Source organism: Hemicordylus capensis, chromosome 6 (genome assembly GCF_027244095.1).
Source record: "Hemicordylus capensis ecotype Gifberg chromosome 6, rHemCap1.1.pri, whole genome shotgun sequence".
NCBI lineage: Eukaryota > Metazoa > Chordata > Lepidosauria > Squamata > Cordylidae > Hemicordylus > Hemicordylus capensis.
In genome coordinates, this window is record NC_069662.1 from 98,257,366 (window position 1) to 98,275,876 (window position 18,511).

At 44.6% G+C, this 18,511-nt stretch overlaps 1 long non-coding RNA gene across 1 annotated transcript in view; it reads left to right on the plus strand.

The window, feature by feature from the left end:
* The first annotated feature begins 635 nt into the window (after positions 1-635).
* LOC128332013 (uncharacterized) overlaps positions 636-18,511 on the plus strand; it is a 69,581-nt gene continuing 51,705 nt past the window's right edge. The window contains exon 1 of the long non-coding RNA XR_008310510.1: positions 636-747. This is a non-coding gene — a long non-coding RNA (uncharacterized LOC128332013). The remainder of the gene's footprint in view (positions 748-18,511) is intronic.

Sequence of the window (18,511 nt, forward strand, 5' to 3'; positions counted from 1 at the left end):
CTATTTTTCAAAACAGTACAAAACATTCATTCCCTGCCTACATTCCTCTTCCGCAATTTGGAATGCATTATTCATTTAGGGAATATCATTATAACCATTAGAGCGATTTGACCCTGGGTTTGCCACAGAGCTGCAGTCCAGGACAACTTCCTGACAAGCATGTCAGGGTGAGATTGTTTTATGTATGCCCTGCCACTGTTTGACATGAAGCCGATGGAGACATGAGACAGGGCCTTCTTAGTTGTGACATACTTTGGGAACACCCTTCCTCAGGAGACCCATTTGGTCCTCACTCTGCTCACATTTTAATGATAGTCAAAACTGTGCTGTTTCATTATGAACATCTTGGAATAGTTTTTCTTTTTTTCTTGCTGGTATGCTGCTTCATGATTGTTAGTTTGTGTTGCTCAGATTCTGCTTTTTTTGCTTGCTATTTTAATTCCTTTTACATTGTTTCAACCCATATTCCTATATACACTTACCTGGGAGTTAGCTCCATTGAACACAGTGGCTCCATCCAGATCAGTGGAGTGTTTGCAGGAAGATATTGGGCTAGCCCCATTGTGTGGTCACGGAAACGGCCTCTGCGCATGTGTGGCAGCCATCTTTTTTGCCACTGTGCAAGCACAGAGACCCAAATTGGGCCCGAAACAGGCCTGGCTGCTCCATTGGGGGTGGGAAGAGTCCCCCCCACCGCCACCATGCGCTCCAACCACTCCCAAGACAGCTGGCAGTGGCAGATTTAAGGTAATTCGGAACTTCCCTCCTATCCCAGCTCATTTGTTTTAGGCCCCCAGCCACCCTCTTCCCCTCTACTCGTAAAGAGAAATCCGGGCTTGAATTTAAGCTGAACTGGGCCTAGTTTGAGTGTGCATAGAACTGGACTGGGAAGAGAACTGGTCTTGTGGTAGCAAGCATGACTTGTTCCCTTAAGCTAAGCAGGATCCACCCTGGTTGCATACGAAAGGGAGACTAGAAGTGTGAGCACTGTAAGATATTCCCCTCGGGGGATGGAGCCGCTCTGGAAAGAACATCTAGGCTCCAAGTTCCTTCCCTGGCATCTCCAAGATAGGGCTGAGAGAGATTCCTGCCTGCAACCTTGGAGAAGCCACTGCCAGTCTGTGTAGACAATACTGAGCGAGATGGGCCAATGGTCGAACTCAGTATATGGCAGCTTCTTATGTTCCTATGTTCCTATGTTGACTGGACCCGGTTTGATCCGAGTATGGTTTGACTGGAACCAGACTGGGTTTTCCAGTTTTGTGCACATCCCAAAGCCCCAAACTGTTGCGCCAATGGCATGTTTGAACTCCAGACTAGCATTGCACCATCACACACATGCTTGTAGTAAATTGTGACATGCCACATTTGTTTCAATAGGAACTTTTGCCCAAGAGCACTATAGTTCAATTCTTCAGCTCTCCAGTTTTTAGTGCAACTAAGCTAATTTCTTGCACTAGATGCAAATGTGCTCATTCCATAAGCATGCTGTTGCTCTAGATGTCAGCCAGTGGTACTTACTCCTGAGTAGACATGCACAGGACTGGTCTGTTAATGTACTATGATCTTTATATAATGTTGTACACTTCTGTAGAGGAACATCAGCTTAAAACATTAAATGTAATACAAAATATACATGTTTGCAAATATATTTGTTGCATTCACACTTTAAGTTTTTGCATGTGCTCTTGAAGCCTTAAAAACATAATGTGAGAAGGGGTCTTTAAATAATTGGTGCAAGGCTGTTCTGTTTTTAGCCTACTTCCCTTAAGGAAAATAAGCTTATGAGATCATTCTCTCTCTCTCTCTCTCTCTCTCTCTCTCTCTCTGTGTGTGTGTGTGTGTGTGTGTGTGTGTGTGTGTGTGTGTGTGTGTGTCTCCCACACACATCAACTTCACAATGCCTGGACCAATATGAACAAATTGGGTAGAGTTGTAGGGACACATATGGACATGTCAACGTCGTTGTTTGTGATTATGTTATCCACCCTGTTTCAAGATGGTGGATGCATGAATGTTTGAGGTGCAAATGGGCTAACTTCTGAACCGCCTAACCAATTTGAACCAAATTTGCTACAGCTGTAGGGACACATAGGAATGCCTCAATAGCATAGTTTATAATGATGTCATCAATGCTGACTCGAGATGGCAGACGTGTGAACTTTTGAGGCACAAGTGGGCTAACTTGTGGACTGTTAGAACCAAATTTGGTACAGTTCTAGTGAGTGATACACATGGACAGCTCAATGGCATAGTTTGTGATGATGTCATCCAACCCAATTCAAGATGGCAAATGTATGAACATTTAAGGCTGAGGTGGACTATCTTGTGAGAATGATAATTATCAATTAAGATTATAGTGAAAGGAAAGCAGGCAGATTTGTTTTTACCAGAAGAACTTGTTATTAAAGTAAGATAGTTGGATAGCAGAGGCAAGTGAAGCAAAGGTATCTCGTCCTGGCAGGGGGATCCTGCTTCACCTTTGAATAAACTGAATTAATAGGATCAGCTTAGATTAACAGATTTATCACATTTTTTCTTCCATCAAAACCTGACTATGACAGTAATTCTTCTGAACATTAGTATAAACTCTGTAGGAGAGATTCATCAGTACCAAATGACACTTTACCACTCATGTAGTTGTAGCCCAATAGTGCTTTCAAGGGGAGGAGAAAACATTTCTAGAGGGTAGAAGTGGCAGATAGAGAGGGGATGCCTAACCTGATCAGTCCCCACCTGCCATCCCTCTGTTCCAAATCAGCCCTTTGGCAGAGTTTGCAAGGCAAATATCTGTGTGCAACATTGTTTAGCTTGCAAGGCAAATGTTTGCATGCAACATGTTATTTAGCTCTTACAAGTGAACCTCTGGGCTATATCATGAACCTCTGGGCTATATCATGCTGTAAAATAAGAGTTGGTGGTAGAAGAGACTATATTTTCATTCTAGTTATCAGATAATGGTGGGTCATATTTATCTCTTCATGGCACATAGTTGAAATGTTAAATAGAACCAAAAAAGATACGATCTGGAGTCCATCCTTCTTGGCTTTGGAACAAATAATATAACATTGGCTGGATGCTCTTTGGCAGTAAATCTCAATGCTGAAAACATGGTATTTATAGCTTTGTTGCTTATCTTAAAGATGTGAACCAAACAAGTTATCCTTAAATTGCACAAGAGAACTGTAAGTGGGAAAGAGGATTGTGTTGCAGTTCACAAGCATTCAAAAATCAGGGGCTGGATTAAAAAGAAAAAATCCATAGTCCCAGCTGACATGGTGAAATTTCAAAAGAAAAATTATCTTTAAATGATCAGTGCTGTGTGTGTGTGTGTCTCCAGCTCCCCCTCCCCACTCGCTCCCTCCCCCTCCCCTCCTCTTAGTGTACACTACCCTATTCTATGTATAATATACATTCCTATTTTTTCTAGAGAAATGCTAAGCTTGATATGTTGCAGTAGCCACATCAAAGATGTTGTGAAACACTTCTGTGTGGTGGCAGCCATAACTTATGTCTTCCATAATGTGGACTAACTTTCTGTTTCAACATTTCACCTTCCACACAAGCTTTCCATGCAGTAATGCCAATTCACATCTGGTTTTCAAGAATCATGACCCAGAACTACAATCACACAGGACCATGTGTCTGCCTGTGAGAAGTGCTCCTAGGAATTGACCACGAGACCATAAACATACAAAATATTTGCTCTACCACTGTGGTATGGACTATTCCCACATTTTTAATTCAAATGGGATGGCCCATTTTAAGGCTTCACACAGCTATGTAATATTAGCCTTTAAGATTAAGAACACGGTAAAGGCCCATCCTTAAACAATTTAATTTTTTGCCCTAAAAACACTTCCTTACGTTGGTAAATTTTAAAGTTAGGATTCAAATTTATCAATTTCAGGTTCAGGCTTTGCACAATTACTGCAGGGTACAGAAAATAATTAAATGTATCCTTTGTGAGTGGAAGGTTCATGTTCTGACTTCTTTAGATGGCAACACTGGGCACAGAATTATTCATTTATCCAGTTTGCCAACAACAATCCAAATGAGAAATCCCACAGCAACTGAGGAAATGGACTTGCCCAGGAAGCTGGCTATAATATAGAAAGCAAGCGTGTCTCTTTCCCTCTAGAATGAGGCATCTGTTGGCTCTCTCGTTTCTCAGGCAACACTCTTATTTCTTAAAATGAGAGTTTAGATTCTGGTTTAAAACAATTACTGTCACTCACATAAGGCACTTTAGTTCCCATCTAATGCTATGCGGCAGTAGAGATTGAGAATTCATGTCTTTGAGGCATAGGGTAAACGATTGCAAATAAAACATCTCTTTATGCTACCCTTTGAAGACATGCATTTATTTTCACATGAGCAGAGTGTCTCGTTACTTCCCTAGAATGTCATTTAAAATAAATACTATTTGGTGTAAAATCCACCAAAGTTTTGGCACTTGGGCTCGATGGCTACAGTTCTCTATACTTCAGTCAACTGATATTTAACAATAGTCACAAACACAATTTGATGGGAACTTGTGCGGGGTGTGTCACTTATGCTGGAATGGACACATACAAACAATATGAATGTAAGAAACTAATTGTTTCATGACTAATTAAAAAAACAGACAAGATTATATTGCTCTTCTGCAGATAGATAAAGGTAGGGCTTGTTCTTGCAACCAGAGTTCTCACGAGCATCCAGCCAGGCTCCAAGACCCATGCGCACTCCCAAAAAATGGCTGTGTGCTGGCAAAAATCAAGGTAGGAGGAGGGGAAAATGATCATAAGTGCTAGCTCAGCAGTAATTTGGGTAGGATGGCAGGGGATGTGCTTTTCCTCCACCCTCGATATGGTGTTGGGTCTATGATAAGGGTTGACTGCCACTATCCTACCCAGATCATGGCTAGCACACGATTACTTCCCCCTCCTCCTACCACTATTTTTGCCACCTCCGCTATTTCTCGATCATGTGCATAGGGCTCCGCCTACTCAGCTGTCAGTCAAGAGAACAAGTCTATAGATCAGAGGTGGGAAAATATGGCCCTCCAGCTGTTGTTGAACAACAACCCCCATTATTCCCAGCCACAATTTATTATGGCCGAGGATGATGGGAGTTGTAGTTCAACAACAGCTGGAGGGCCAGGTTTGCCTGACCCTGCTGCAGATTATTTATATCTTCTATAGATAGATAGATAAGCACTGGAGTTCCTCATTCAGTGTTCTCCTGGAAAACAATTTGCTGTGTGCCTGGATTCTGCATTGGCTTCAGAGAACCAGCACATAAGAATCAACCACAGCTCAACTGGCTATTTTTATAAGTACTGTATCTGGAATCTGGAAGGAAAGAAGTATCCCACCTGCTCCTTTGGATATATAGTACTTGCAGCTTAGAAGGATTTCATCCTGCACGGCAAGACTAATAGATCCAGGATATCTTATTTCTGTACTGCTTCTCCTATTCTCGAAGCAGATTCCCTGCCCTCCTCAAAACAAACAAACAAAAAAGAACAATAAATCAATCAATTATAAAGATATCGCAGCAGTTGTCTCCACGCTAACCCCATGAGTTCCTAAAAAGTACTTCTAAAGACCATCAGGGTTGTGTTCTGACACACTTCCTTTGAGAGGCTCTTGCACAGCCCTGGGGCAATCCCCAAGAGAGCCCTGGTTCTTACTGTGGCTCATGTGACCTCCTTAAATTTGGCACTCAGACTAAATATTAAATGTGGAGTGGGCATATATGGGGAGAGGTGGATCCGCCATTAAGGGGTTTAAAAGTCCAAATGTAGTTCAAGAGGTACCATTTAAAGTGATTATTCTCTTATATTTAGCAGAGGGGAGCAACTGTCCCTATCCAACCTCAGCATAGTGTCCTTCCAGTGGTGGTTGCTGGTGTCTACCTTATATTTCCTTTTAGACTGTGAGCCCTTTTGGGACAGGGAACCATTTATTTATTATTTATTTCCCTTTGTAAACCGTATTGAGCACTTTTGTAGAAAAGTGGTATATAAATATTTGTAGCAGTAGTACGTAGTACTGTTGACCCCAAGTTCACTAAATCAGTGGTGGGAGCTACTGAAAGCTATCCGTAGGGCTTCTTCCCACAACATGTTAGAACATCTTCTTTTGTTCCCCCTCCATATGCATTAACATTGGCCCCTTGCTGTGAGTTTTTTTTATCATACTGGCACATCTTTGCAGACATCTTATTAGACAATAAGGACATATTTCCTTCCTTTTAAATCAAAGGAACCCTTTGTCATACATGCTTTCTGTGCCTCCATGCTTACAGCATGTGATGTAGACATAAGAGAAGTCATTGTGTGGTTGGCTCTAGGTAACTCTGTTGATCTGCTTGGACCCATTGTGTTTGGTGTCACTGGTCAGACAGTATTAAGTACAAGTTGGTGAGTCATAGAGGAGCTAGGAGATTTGAAGATAGCAACAGTTGGAGTGAAGGTGAGAATATTTTCTGTTCTCAGCATTAGTGCTGCATATTCCTATAAAGAGGGGCTAGGCAACAAGGAAGAGATCCAGGTGCAGTGAAAGAGAATAGGTAAGGGCCTAAGGCCAGGTATTTGTGCATGCAAATGTTAACAGATTAGACTCAAGGCTACTGCCATGTGTGACCAATTCAGACTCCCATTGGTGGAAGTGGTAGAGGCTTCTTGGAAGAGGCTTCTCATGAGATTGTAGCACCTTAGTTTTCACATGGGTAAATCACTTGGTTTGAAAAATGCTGCCTGCCGTGCCAAAACTTACCACATCAGAGGACGGATGTGGTATGTTTTGACTTGGGGCTCCATTTTTTCATGGAGATACTTTCAAACAAGCAACTCTCATGCAGCAACAAAGCTGGTCCTTTGTGGAGACTTTATCATCTCAGACAACAAATGTTTTAGAGCCACATGGGTATTTTCTTTCTTTCTTTCTTTCTTTGTTATTTTTCTATAGCACCCCATCTTTCAGTTCTGAGTGATTCATAAGAAAAAGACAAAGACACAGTCATAGAAACATAGGAACATAGGAAGCTGCCATATACTGAGTCAGACCATTGGTCTATCTAGCTCAGTATTATCTTCACAGACTGGCAGTGGCTTCTCCAAGGTTGCAAGCAGGAATCTCTCTCAGCCCTATCTTGGAGAAGCCAGGGAGGGAACCTGAAACCTTCTGCTCTTCCCAGAGCGGCTTCATCCCCTGAGGGGAATATCTTACAGTGCTCACACATCAAGTCTCCCATTCAATGGGCAGACTCTGCTTAGCTATGGGGACAAGTCATGCTTGCTACCACAAGACCAGCTCTCCTCTCAATTAAAACCAACAAAATCAGAAACCAAGCAATATAAATCAGTTTTTTTAAATTTAAAAACTGGAAGGCCAGACCAAAAAAGTAATTATTAAGGGCTCTCTTGAAGGCCAGTAATGTTGTTAAGCCATGGATTTCTGTGCAGAGAGCATCCCACAGCCTAGGAGCAGCTGCAGAGAAGGTCCAGAGGTGCAGAGTCACCACCAGACATATCAGTGGTAGCTGGAGGCGGACCTCTGCAGGTGACCTTAATGTGTGGTGGGGATCATGCAGAAGAAGGTGCTCTCTCTCCCAGGTAACCTGGACCTAAGCTGTTCAGGGCTTTAAAGGTAATAACCAACACTTTGTATTTCCCCCAGAAACATATCCGCAGCCAGTGCAATTGTTTAAGTACAGCATAATGTGGTCTCTCTGGATTACCCCAGGGACCAATCTGGCTGCTGCATTTAGAACTAACTGAAGTTTCCAGACTGCAGACAAAAGCAGCCATACATAGAGCGTATTGCAGCAGTCGAGCCTGGAACTGGAAGTTACCAGCTGGTGCATCACTGTTTTGAGTTCATTCTCTTCAAGGAATGGATGCAGCTGTTGAATTATCTGAAGCTGATGAAAAGTGCTCCTAGATATAGCTTCCACCTGAGCAAAGGCACCCTTTGGATTGGACTTCCGGGTGGAAGTCTGGTCTCCACAGGCCTTGACAGCCCCCCAATTCTGCTTGTTGTTGTGCTGCGGGTGGCAACAGCCCTCCCGCCCGCACCATGCTGGGATGCTGAGCGCACCAGCTGATCCTCCCACCAGCCAGCCAGGTTCTGTCCTCAGAGTCAGTGCCTCTGGCAGCAGAGCAACCAGGCAGGGTAAGAAAAGCTGCCAAGCAGATAGCAGCTTCCTCTCCAACCGGCCATGAGGCGGCGCGGGGAAGAAATAGGGACTGGAGGAAAAGAGATGGGTGTGTGTGTGTGTGGTTGCGGTGGTGGTGGCAGCAAGAACCACAGCAGGAAGGAAGGCTGCACAAGCTCCTGGAGCCAGCTGGGGACAGGGATGGGGACTTGAGATACCAGGGTGAGGCCAGGCTCCAAGAGCAATCAAAAACTGTCCATTCTATCCCAAGAACTATCCCATTCCTCTAATTCTGATCTCCCACAATAAGCACCTCCATCTTGTTTGGATTCAGTTTCAGTTTATTATCCCTCATCCAGCCCATTACTACCTGTAAGTATGCATTTAGGGAGTTAATGGCATTTCCTGATAATGATAACAGCAAGGAAAAATAGATTTGGGTGTCGTCAGCATACTGATAATAATCCAAAACTCCCGATGACCTTACTCAGCGGTTTCACGAAGATATTATAAAGCATTAGTGTTTGGTGATGGAATGGAGCCCTGAAAGACTCCATATAATAGTTCCTGTTTTAAAGAGAAACTGACACAAGTGCCAGCCTCTGAAAGTAGGAACAGCATCACTGCAAAGCATCACTCAGGAGGTCCAGAAGGATACCATGGTCAATGCTCAACTACTGTAATGCACTCTACATGGGGCTGCCTTTGTATGTAGTCCGGAAACTTCAGTTAGTTCAGAAAGCGGCAGCCAGGTAGGTCTCTGGGGCAACCCGGAGAGACCATATTATGCCTGTCTTGAAACAATTATATGGGCTGCCGATATGTTTCCGGACAAAATACAAAGTGCTGGTTATTGCCTTTAAAGCCCTGAATGGCTTAGGTCTGAGTTATCTAAGAGAGCGCCTTCTTTTACATGATCCCCACCACATGTTAAGATCATCTGAGGAGGTCCGTCTCCAGTTGCCACCGGTTCGTCTGGTGGCGACACAGAGGCGGGCCTTCTCTGTAGCTGCTCCTGAGCTGTGGAATGCACTCCTGGCAGAAATTCGTAATTTAAGATCATTGCTGTCCTTCAGGAGAGCCCTTAAAACCTACCTATTTGGCCTGGCCTTACAGGGTTTTAAATTGTTGCCCTGATTTTCAGGGCTTTTAGCTGTTTTATTGGTTTTATTGTGTTTCAATAGTTTGATTTTAATTGTTAATTTGTTTTAATTGTTTTTATCATGCTGTGAACCACTCTGAGCCATTTTGGAAGGGTGGTATATAAATCAAATAAATAAATAAATGGTACTGAAATCTGCCAAGAGATCCAAAAGAACCAACAGTCACACTCCCTCTGTTGATTCCCTAGTAAAGGTCATCTATCAGGCTGACCAAAGCGATCTCAACCCCATAGCCAGCTTGAAAGACAGTTGGAAGTGGGTCTAGATAATCAGTTCCTACAAAACCACTTGGAGCTGATTAGCCAGTAGCCTCCACCTTCTCAATCACCTTGCCCAACCATGGGAGATTAGAGACTGGTCTATAATTATCCATCACCAAGGAATCCAGGAGAGGCTTCTTAAGAAGTGGTCTAACCATTGCTTCCTTCAAACAAGGAGGCATCCTCCCCTCCCTCAGTGATGCATTAATGATGTCAACTAGACTGTCTCCAATAATTTTCCTACAAGATGAAATCAACCAAGCTGGGCAAGGATCCAGAGAACAGGTGGTAGACCTCACTGCCCTCAAGCAGCTTGTCCACATTCTAGGAGTCACAGATTGAAACTGATCTAATCTAATACTACAAGAGGGATTACTAGACACCCCGATAATGTACTCTGCAGAAATACTGTAATACAAGTCAGCCCAAATACAAGAGATTTTATCTGCATAACTCATTAAAAGTGTTACAGCAAGACATAGTCACCGGAGTCAGATTTGAAATAGAAAGAGCCTAAATTAGACTCCTCACAACCCAGGTGTCCAGCTATACCACTGTCCAGCAAGGCTGGCTGTCCTTACCTCTGAGGATGGACTGGTGAGAGTGCTCAAGGCGACAGGGATGGGTGGCAGCCAGGGAGAGATGGAGGAAAGACTGCCAACGGGCAGGGACTCAGCTCTAGAGAAGGAGGAGCAGAGCCCTGATAAGACCAAAGGGGAGGCTTACGAAGATAACATCAGCAGCATGCCTCCCGAAGGGAGGGGGTGTGAGCAAGAGGAGGGAGAAGGGGGAGAGGCATTGGCAACAGCTGTAAGGGGTTATCAATTACAGATAATAAAGAGAAGCATTGGCCCCATAATTGGGGGTGGGCAATGCATAGCCTTTGAGAAGGCATATAAGGAGCCAGCTGAGGAGTCAGCCCCCCCCCCCGAGGGGCAGACACAAGCAGCTTGGACAGAGGAGGTACAGGGAGATGCTCAACCCCCTCCCTGTCCCTGCTCCTAGGCCAAACCTGATAAGCCCAGCCAGGCTGGGTAAAAGAGACAGGGACATGTAGCTGGACAACCACCCTTTGCCTTCCTAACCCAGCCTGGCAAGCTCATTGGGTCCAGCCTTAGAGCAGGGATGGAGAGGGAGTTGAGTGGCACTCTGTTCCTCCATCATCCCAGGCTGTGTGCTGTGTCAGCCTCTCTCCATTGGCTCCGACACTCACTTTCAGCCTCACTGACCGGCCCCTTATATGCTTCCCTGCAGGCTATGTAAAGCCCACGCCCACTTATAGGGCCAACACCCTCCCTTATTTGTTGTAATTCCTCATCCCCTACAGCTGCTGCCCAGGTCTTTCCCTAATCTCCTTCCTCCTGCTCTGGCCCCCTCCCCTCAGTAGGTGCACTGCCAATGTCATTCTCACACAGCTCCCTGTCGGTCCTCTCAGGGTTCCGTCCACCCCTCCTCGGCTCTGCGGTTGAAGCTTCTGCTTTCTGCAAGCCGTAGCAGGTCGCCGGGGCTGGGTTCCTGCCCAATGGGCGTTCTCCTGTCCCTTGCCACTGTCTGTCTTCTCCTCCTTGGCACACCTTGCAGCTTCGCTCCTGGAAGTAAGGACAGCCAGTCGTGCCAGACACCAGAATAACTCTGCTGAATGTGGGCCTGCAGGCACATTGCACACAGACCAGAATTGGTTATTTGCTGCATGTACCACCTTCGCATGGGCCTTCAAATGGGCTTTATGCTTGAGGCAAGTCACCAACTTTGTCACTCCCCCACCCCCCCATAGCTCTTCTGTATATCATGGGTTGGAGATGTTGCTTACGAGAGATCATGATTACTGCCCTGGTGAGCTCCCTGTTCCAGGTATCCACCAGGGCATTTACAGAATCACTGGCTGATTCGGCTCTAAAACCCTCCAAGGCCTTGGAATCCTACTGGCGGACCATCCTAACAGGTCCACCATCCCTGCAGCAGTGAGTTGCAACTGTGAAACCAGAGGCCATTGTGGCTGGGAATGGTGAGAGTTTTAGTCCAACAACATCTGGAGACCTAGGTTTGAGAATCTTTGCCTTATCCTCTTCATTGGTTTTCTGCTGGATCCTGACTCTGGTCATTGGCTCTCATCCCACTTGGCCTTTTGCTTGACAACCTTATCTCCTTACTTTTTACACTCCACCTACTTGTCCCCCGCCTGCGGTCCATGGACTTTTATGCTGGTCCTTGGGTGTGGTACTGAGGTCTGGGGGAGGTTATATTTGGGAAGGGAAATATTAGTTTGGGACTTGGGGCTGGACTGGAAATCTGTCAGTCCTTTTTGTACTGGGTTGCACCAGGCCATTTATGTGTTTCAGCTCCCTTGTTGAGGGGAGAGTGGGGTGTTTGTTTGGCATCTCTGGGGCAGCTATTACTGTAGTGGTGGGGAATAGAAGAATCGACATTGGTAGGTCAGCAGACCATTACAGGGAAATGGGGATCCGTAACTTAATAACTGTTTCCCCTTCTGGCTGCCCTTTCAGCTCTCAGGCCTCAGGGAGCAGTTCCAACAACCTTCATAATATATCCATGCTCCTTTGCAATGCCTGATCAGTTCAGAACAAGACTGAAATAACCTATGTCTTGATCATGGATGAGGGAGCCAACCTGGCATGTATCACTGAGACCTGGTTAGGGGAAGATAGTGGCCCAGTTTGTGCCCAACATCTTCCACCAAGGTACTCTGTTGTGAAGCAAGTTAGGGGAAGTGGGTGGGTGAAAGGTGGAGTGGCTGTGGTCCGTAAGAATAGCATCTCTCTTACTAGGGTCCCTTTGAGACAGCTGACTCACATTGAGTGTATTTCTCAGGCTGGGGACTAGGAATAGATTAGGGATTCTGTTGGTGTATTGTCTACCCTGCTACCCAGCCAACTTCCTAACTGAACTGATGGAGCTGGTTTCAGAGCTGGTGTTGGCATCTCCAAGACTTTTAGTGGTGGGGGACACAATGTCCACATGGGGCTGGCTTGTCTGGTGTGTCTCAGGAGTTCATAGTGACCATGATAACTATGGGTCTATCCCAACTAGTTCTAGGACCAAAACCTGTAGCAGGCCACTCATTTGATTTGGTCTTTTGTCCAGATCAGGGTGGTGTTCCATGGGTGGGAGTCCTTGTAGTTTCCCCATTGCTATGGATGTACCACTAGCTGATCTAACAGCATCTAGAGACCCAGGCTTGAGAACCACTGGGATAAAGTATCAATTTAAAATTGCACTGTGGTCCCAAAATGCCTGGTATTATTATTTATTTCCCACCTATCCCTTGGTTTCATGCTTCACTGTCCTCTTGCCTAGAACGTTTATTTGTTCACTCTCTTCCTGTTGCCAACATCACACAATTCCTCCTGCTCCTGGGCTGTGTGTGAGGTTTTCTTTCTTGACACACTCACTCTTCATTCCCTTTACAGAAGTGCACTTTGAGTGGTGGATGCATTTTGTCCCTAGTGCATATGCAAATGTGGAAGTGCATGCTCATGAATCCGGAGGCACCATGTCTAGCTTGACATTTTACACACTACAACTGCTGAGGCATGTTTTGAATGATTAATAACATATTGTAGGCAAAGTTTCTCAAGTATGTCTTTAGCCAAAAGCACAGACACACTCTCTGAAGTTTAAATCAGTTCAGTTTACTCTGTTGCAGAGAAAACAACTGTCACAGGTGGAGTAAAACAATGTGCAATGGTAGGAGGAGGGGTTCATCCCTGCTTTCACCTGTGCAATGTTGGAGTATGATATTGAACAGACCCACATCCAAAGGGTGCTTGAAACAAAAAAGAAGAAGAAGCAAAATGTAAATTATTACATCTGAGCTTGAGAAATTTAAGCTCTTAATACACTCAAATCAGGGGGTGGGGAGGGGAGAGATAATCTCCATTTAAGAATATTAAAAAGAGTTGGTGCATGAAATAGCAGGCCCACTAGCTAAGATTTCTCATAAATCAATTAACTCTGGAGGAATACCTGGTAACTAGAGAAACTGCGAATGTTGTACTTATATTCAAGACAGGGCGAAATAGCAAACCAGCCTAGCTACAGGTCTGTGAGCTTCAGAGCTAGATAAGGTCCTGGAACAAATACTTTCAGCTGGACCTCCATTTTGTAAGAGAAATATTTTATTTAGCAGCTGAGGAAGTAATTTGGGGTCTGAATAACAGGAAGGAAAATGTAAGCAGAGTACAACTAAGAGCAGGGGAAAATTTGCCAAGTGCATTCTTAAATATATACATATTTGTCTGTGCTCAGAAACTGCCAGGACCAATGTTTCCTAAAATTCAAATATGCCATATTGTTTATTTTGGTCTTAAAGTCTATAAAAGATTAACACCCATAAAAGCCTTCCGCTGGTTGTGAGCAATCTTGGGATCTATTCCAATTCATTAACCATCAAGTACAATTGTTGTTACAGATGATCAGGGTGAACTAAAGAACAGGGTTCAACAAAACTAAAGGAGTTGGACGCTAAAGCAAACTCTCCGCTCTTGTTTATTTTCCCGCAACATCCTTCCCTCTATATTTGGTACTCACTCAATTCAGGGGGCTGCTGTTAATGCCACTGAGAGGAATAGATGTGAAATTCTTAAAGAGAACACACACACACACACACACACACACACACACACACACACACACACACCCTCCATGCAGATTAGAAACAGACTGAGAGGCTGTTCACACCCACAGCAAAGATCGGACTTGGCTGCCTTAGCTCGATCTTTGCTGTCCATGTGAACTGTTGGGAATGTGGTGGCACGGTGGTAAATCTGCCTCTGGAGCCCACCTCCAAAATGGGGTTAAGGGAGTGTGTGCTCTCTTGGCCCCATTTTGTTGATAGTCTTGCCAAGAGACTGCGGGGCTCCTGGCCGACATTGGGGGGATTCCCATAATGCACTGCACACTTGCACAGTGCATTATGGGATTTCCGGGGTGAGGGGTGATGTTTCCTGGCCCCGACCCTCTGCCGCTGCCAGGGAGGGCTGGATTCCGTGTGGGCATGTGAGCCATGTGCCCAGCATGGAAGGGGGCAATCATCTGCAGGGGAGGTAAGGTTTTACAGCCTTCCTCTCGGCATGCCCCAAGCCCTTTCTCGCGGATCATGGGAAAGGGCTCTGAGTGTTGTAAATCATACACTCCCCTTGGAGTGAATCAACTCCAACAACAAGCAGCTACAATTAGATCTAAAGCTCTTTATATTTCGGAGTTACTTACAACTGATTAGCAGCATTAGTGCTTTACTGCTAATAAAAACTTGTAGTAAGCTGTTGGTCATCTTGTTCATTTGCAAATGGTATTGATTTTCAAGATGACAAAACATCAGTTATACTACTACTACAACGACGACTATTTATATACCATTCTCCAACAAAATCCTCAAAACGGCTTACACAGAAATACATAAATAAGATGCTCCCCTGTCCCCAAAGGGCTCAGAATCTAGAAATAAATATAAGGGAGACACAAGCAACAGCCACTGGAGGGATGCTGTGCTGGGGTTGGTTAGGGCCAATTGCTCTCCCCCAACTAAATATAAGAGAAGCACCACTTTAAAAGGTGTCTTGTTGCTCAGTTAGCAGGGGTAATAGACAGTGGCTGACATCCAGACTAACGTGTCTGCTGAAAAATATTCCACATGCACAATGGGAAGGGGTGGTTTTTGCTGATGTCCCCTTCCTTCTGTAGTCCCCTGTTGGATAGGTGACCTTCAGGGACATATTTCCCCTGAAATATGTCCCTGAAGGTCCCCTGTTGGGCCGAGTGACCTTCAGGGACATATTTTCAGGAGACATGGGGCTGCAGAGGGAAGGGGGGAAAAAAGCAAAAATCACCCTTCCCCCATTGAGTATGTGGAGCATTTTTCAGTGTGCATGTTAGTCTGGAGGTCAGCCACTAAAATAAGTAGATCCAATTTACCAATCCCTTCTAGTCCAATCCCTTGCTCAGTACAGGAATCTGCTATGGCATCCCTGACGGATAGATATCTAGCTTCTGTTTGGAAAGCTCTAGCAAAGAAAAGCTCACCATCATGCAACAGACAGTTCCACTGTTCAATGCCTCTTACAGTTACAAAATTGCTCCTAATATCTAACTTCTAATTTCAACTAAGTTGACCTAATCCTGCCCTCAGAAGCAACAGAGAACAAGTTTGCTCCTCTTTCTATGTGACATAGTGAGGCTATTCTCATGAGCAGGTGGAACTGGGCTAAAGTTTCCCAGTCCAGTTCCTGCTGCTTGTGTGCAGCAATGGGAACCACGCAGCTCCTAGTGGTAACTCAGCAGCAAGCCCACTTACGGAGCTTAACCCAGGTTTCGGGAGTGAGAGCGCCTGAAACCCGGGTTAAAAGTTTGTGTGTCGCCACAGTGTGGCTCCAAGCTGCAGCAACTCACAAGTAGCCTCCCAACTGGGAGGCTACAACAAGCCTCCTGGCATCAGGAGGCTCCCCAGACTGCCCCGTGCACTTACGCGGGTCATTCGGGGAATTCCAGGGGCCAGGAAGCCCCCAACCGTGATGCCCCAACAGGCTCTGTGACGGAGCCGGTAGTCATCTGGGCAGCTGATCCGGCTACCCAGGGTGGGCTAGCTGATCATCTGCAGGGAGAGCAGGTCAAACCCGCTCTCCCCACAAACCCTCTGTAGGCTCTTCACACTGCTCGTTTGAAGGGCCTCTATATGGCCTCCTTCAGTTTTTAGAAGAGGGTTATCCCATCTTCCCTTAGTCTTCTCTTCTCGGGTTAAACATATCCAACTCCTTTAATTATTCCTCATTTAATTGTTTCCTGACCCTTCACCATTTTTGTTGTTCTCCTGCGAATCTATTCCAGTTTATCAATGTCCTTCTTAAAATGTGATGCCCGGTGGCTGGACACAGTGGCCAACATCCAGAGTAACTCACATACAGGGGGCTGTGATTTTCAGTGATCTCTCTTCCCTCTTCAGTAGTCTGTGTTTCCTGAAAATATGTCCCCGAGATATATTTTTAGAAGGTACAGGCAGCTGAAGACAGAAGGAAGGTCACAGGAGATCATGGTTCCCCTCATGTGACAGAAAACCACATTAGTTTGAATCTTGGCCAGTATTCCAAGTGAGGTCTGACCAATGCAGAATAGAGTAAAATGATTACTTTTCCATGATATGGAAACTATCATCTGTGAATACAGCCCAAAACTTCATTAATCTTTTTGTAGCTGCATCACATTGCTGATTCTTAGTCAATTTGTGGTCCACTAAGACCTCTAGATGAGCTAAGCTTGCAAAACCTGTTTTGTTTTGTTTTTTACTACAACTCTGAGGTCTGGCAATCAGAGCCAGATGCAAACTAGTGGCTCAGAGGGTAAAACAGACACTAGGGCTGTGCAATCATATTAGTCCAATAATAAAATTAGACTAATATGCCCACTATTGGGCATTAACGTAACCAACCTGGAAGCACTCCCTAGGCCAGAGAGAAAGACCTGACTTTCTCTCCAAGATGGCTTCCAATAAGGATTATCGGTAAAATATTGGGTCAGTGCCCAGCAGATATTGATAGAGTCAGGGAGACCATTTCAGCCTCCCCTGTTTGATTTTTTTTTTTTTTTTTTGCATATCATTATTGGATCAGCATTGATCTGATATTTCTGGTGGTGCATAGGCCTAACAGATATTAGAATTAAGGAACAGAGTGGCTCTGAGCACATTCTTAGCCCAGGACCTTATTCTTAGTACCAGAACTACTCACATTTCTTTGTTGCAACAAACTAATGTACTTACTTACTTGTTACTTACTAATCAATCAATCAATCAATATATCTATTTAATTGATTTATATACTGCCTGACTCCAAAGGCTCTAGGCGGTTCACAGAACACCAAGCCTTTAAAGTGTGACTGTTATTAAAGGATAGCCAAGCAGCACTGCAATATAATAGAGTGATTTATCATCAAGCATGGAGCCAGGAGCTCTTTTCAGATATGTTGAATCAATGCATTCAGATAAGGTTCGGATCCCAGCAGCACACCTTTCAATGTCTTGATTACTTCTCTGTGCACAGAATCAACATGCATACAAGCTGTATGTGCATAGGCTCTGTTCACACACAATCAAAATCCATCAATGGATGAAAATTGGCCCTCATTCACACACACATGCTCCTTCAGAATGTCTGAATAGTGCTAAATGTTCAAGGAAAGGAGAACTATCCCCAAGTAATCCTCATGTAATCTCTTTGTCTATTACTTTAGTGTGAGATAGTGACAAACATAAACAAAACTTACATCTGACAAGAAGCCCACCTCAGTTGGTTACCAGTCAGCTGTTAAGCACTGTACTGGCTAGCTATTATAAATATGATTATCAAGATCATCCTCTGAGGGCCAATTTATCTGTTATAAGGTGAAAACACATGTTTCCCCCATATATGTACACATTCAATGGAATGTTAGCCAGTTTTGAGTTCCAGTCGCACGTATCTGTAGTAAATTTGCTTTCAACATGTTTTGAAATATGAAATATGACAAATATGACAAATATTTATATACTGCTTTCCAACAAAAGTTCCCAAAGCAGAAATGTGACATTTTCATAGCTATTTAATATGGATAGATTCTAAAGACATAACTTGAAAAGCAGGCCCCAGACTGGCACAGCAAATGATCCCCCATCTTCTCAATAATTATTTCAGATGGCATAAAGCCAGTGGAAGCTCAAGACCTCTGTGTACCTGAAGCAGGGAGCCTAATGCTACCCCACTTGCATGCACCCTTCTCCCTCTCTTAACTGGTTTTTTTTTTTTAAGTGAGGGCAGGAGAGCATCTTGCTGCCTTACAAGCACCCCAATAATCTGCTGCTTGTGACAACTGCCTCACCGTGACTCATAGAAAAGCTGCCCCTACATATCGCACAAGTCCTCAGTGTTCCACAAGGACAGAGAGACAGCCCTATCCTTT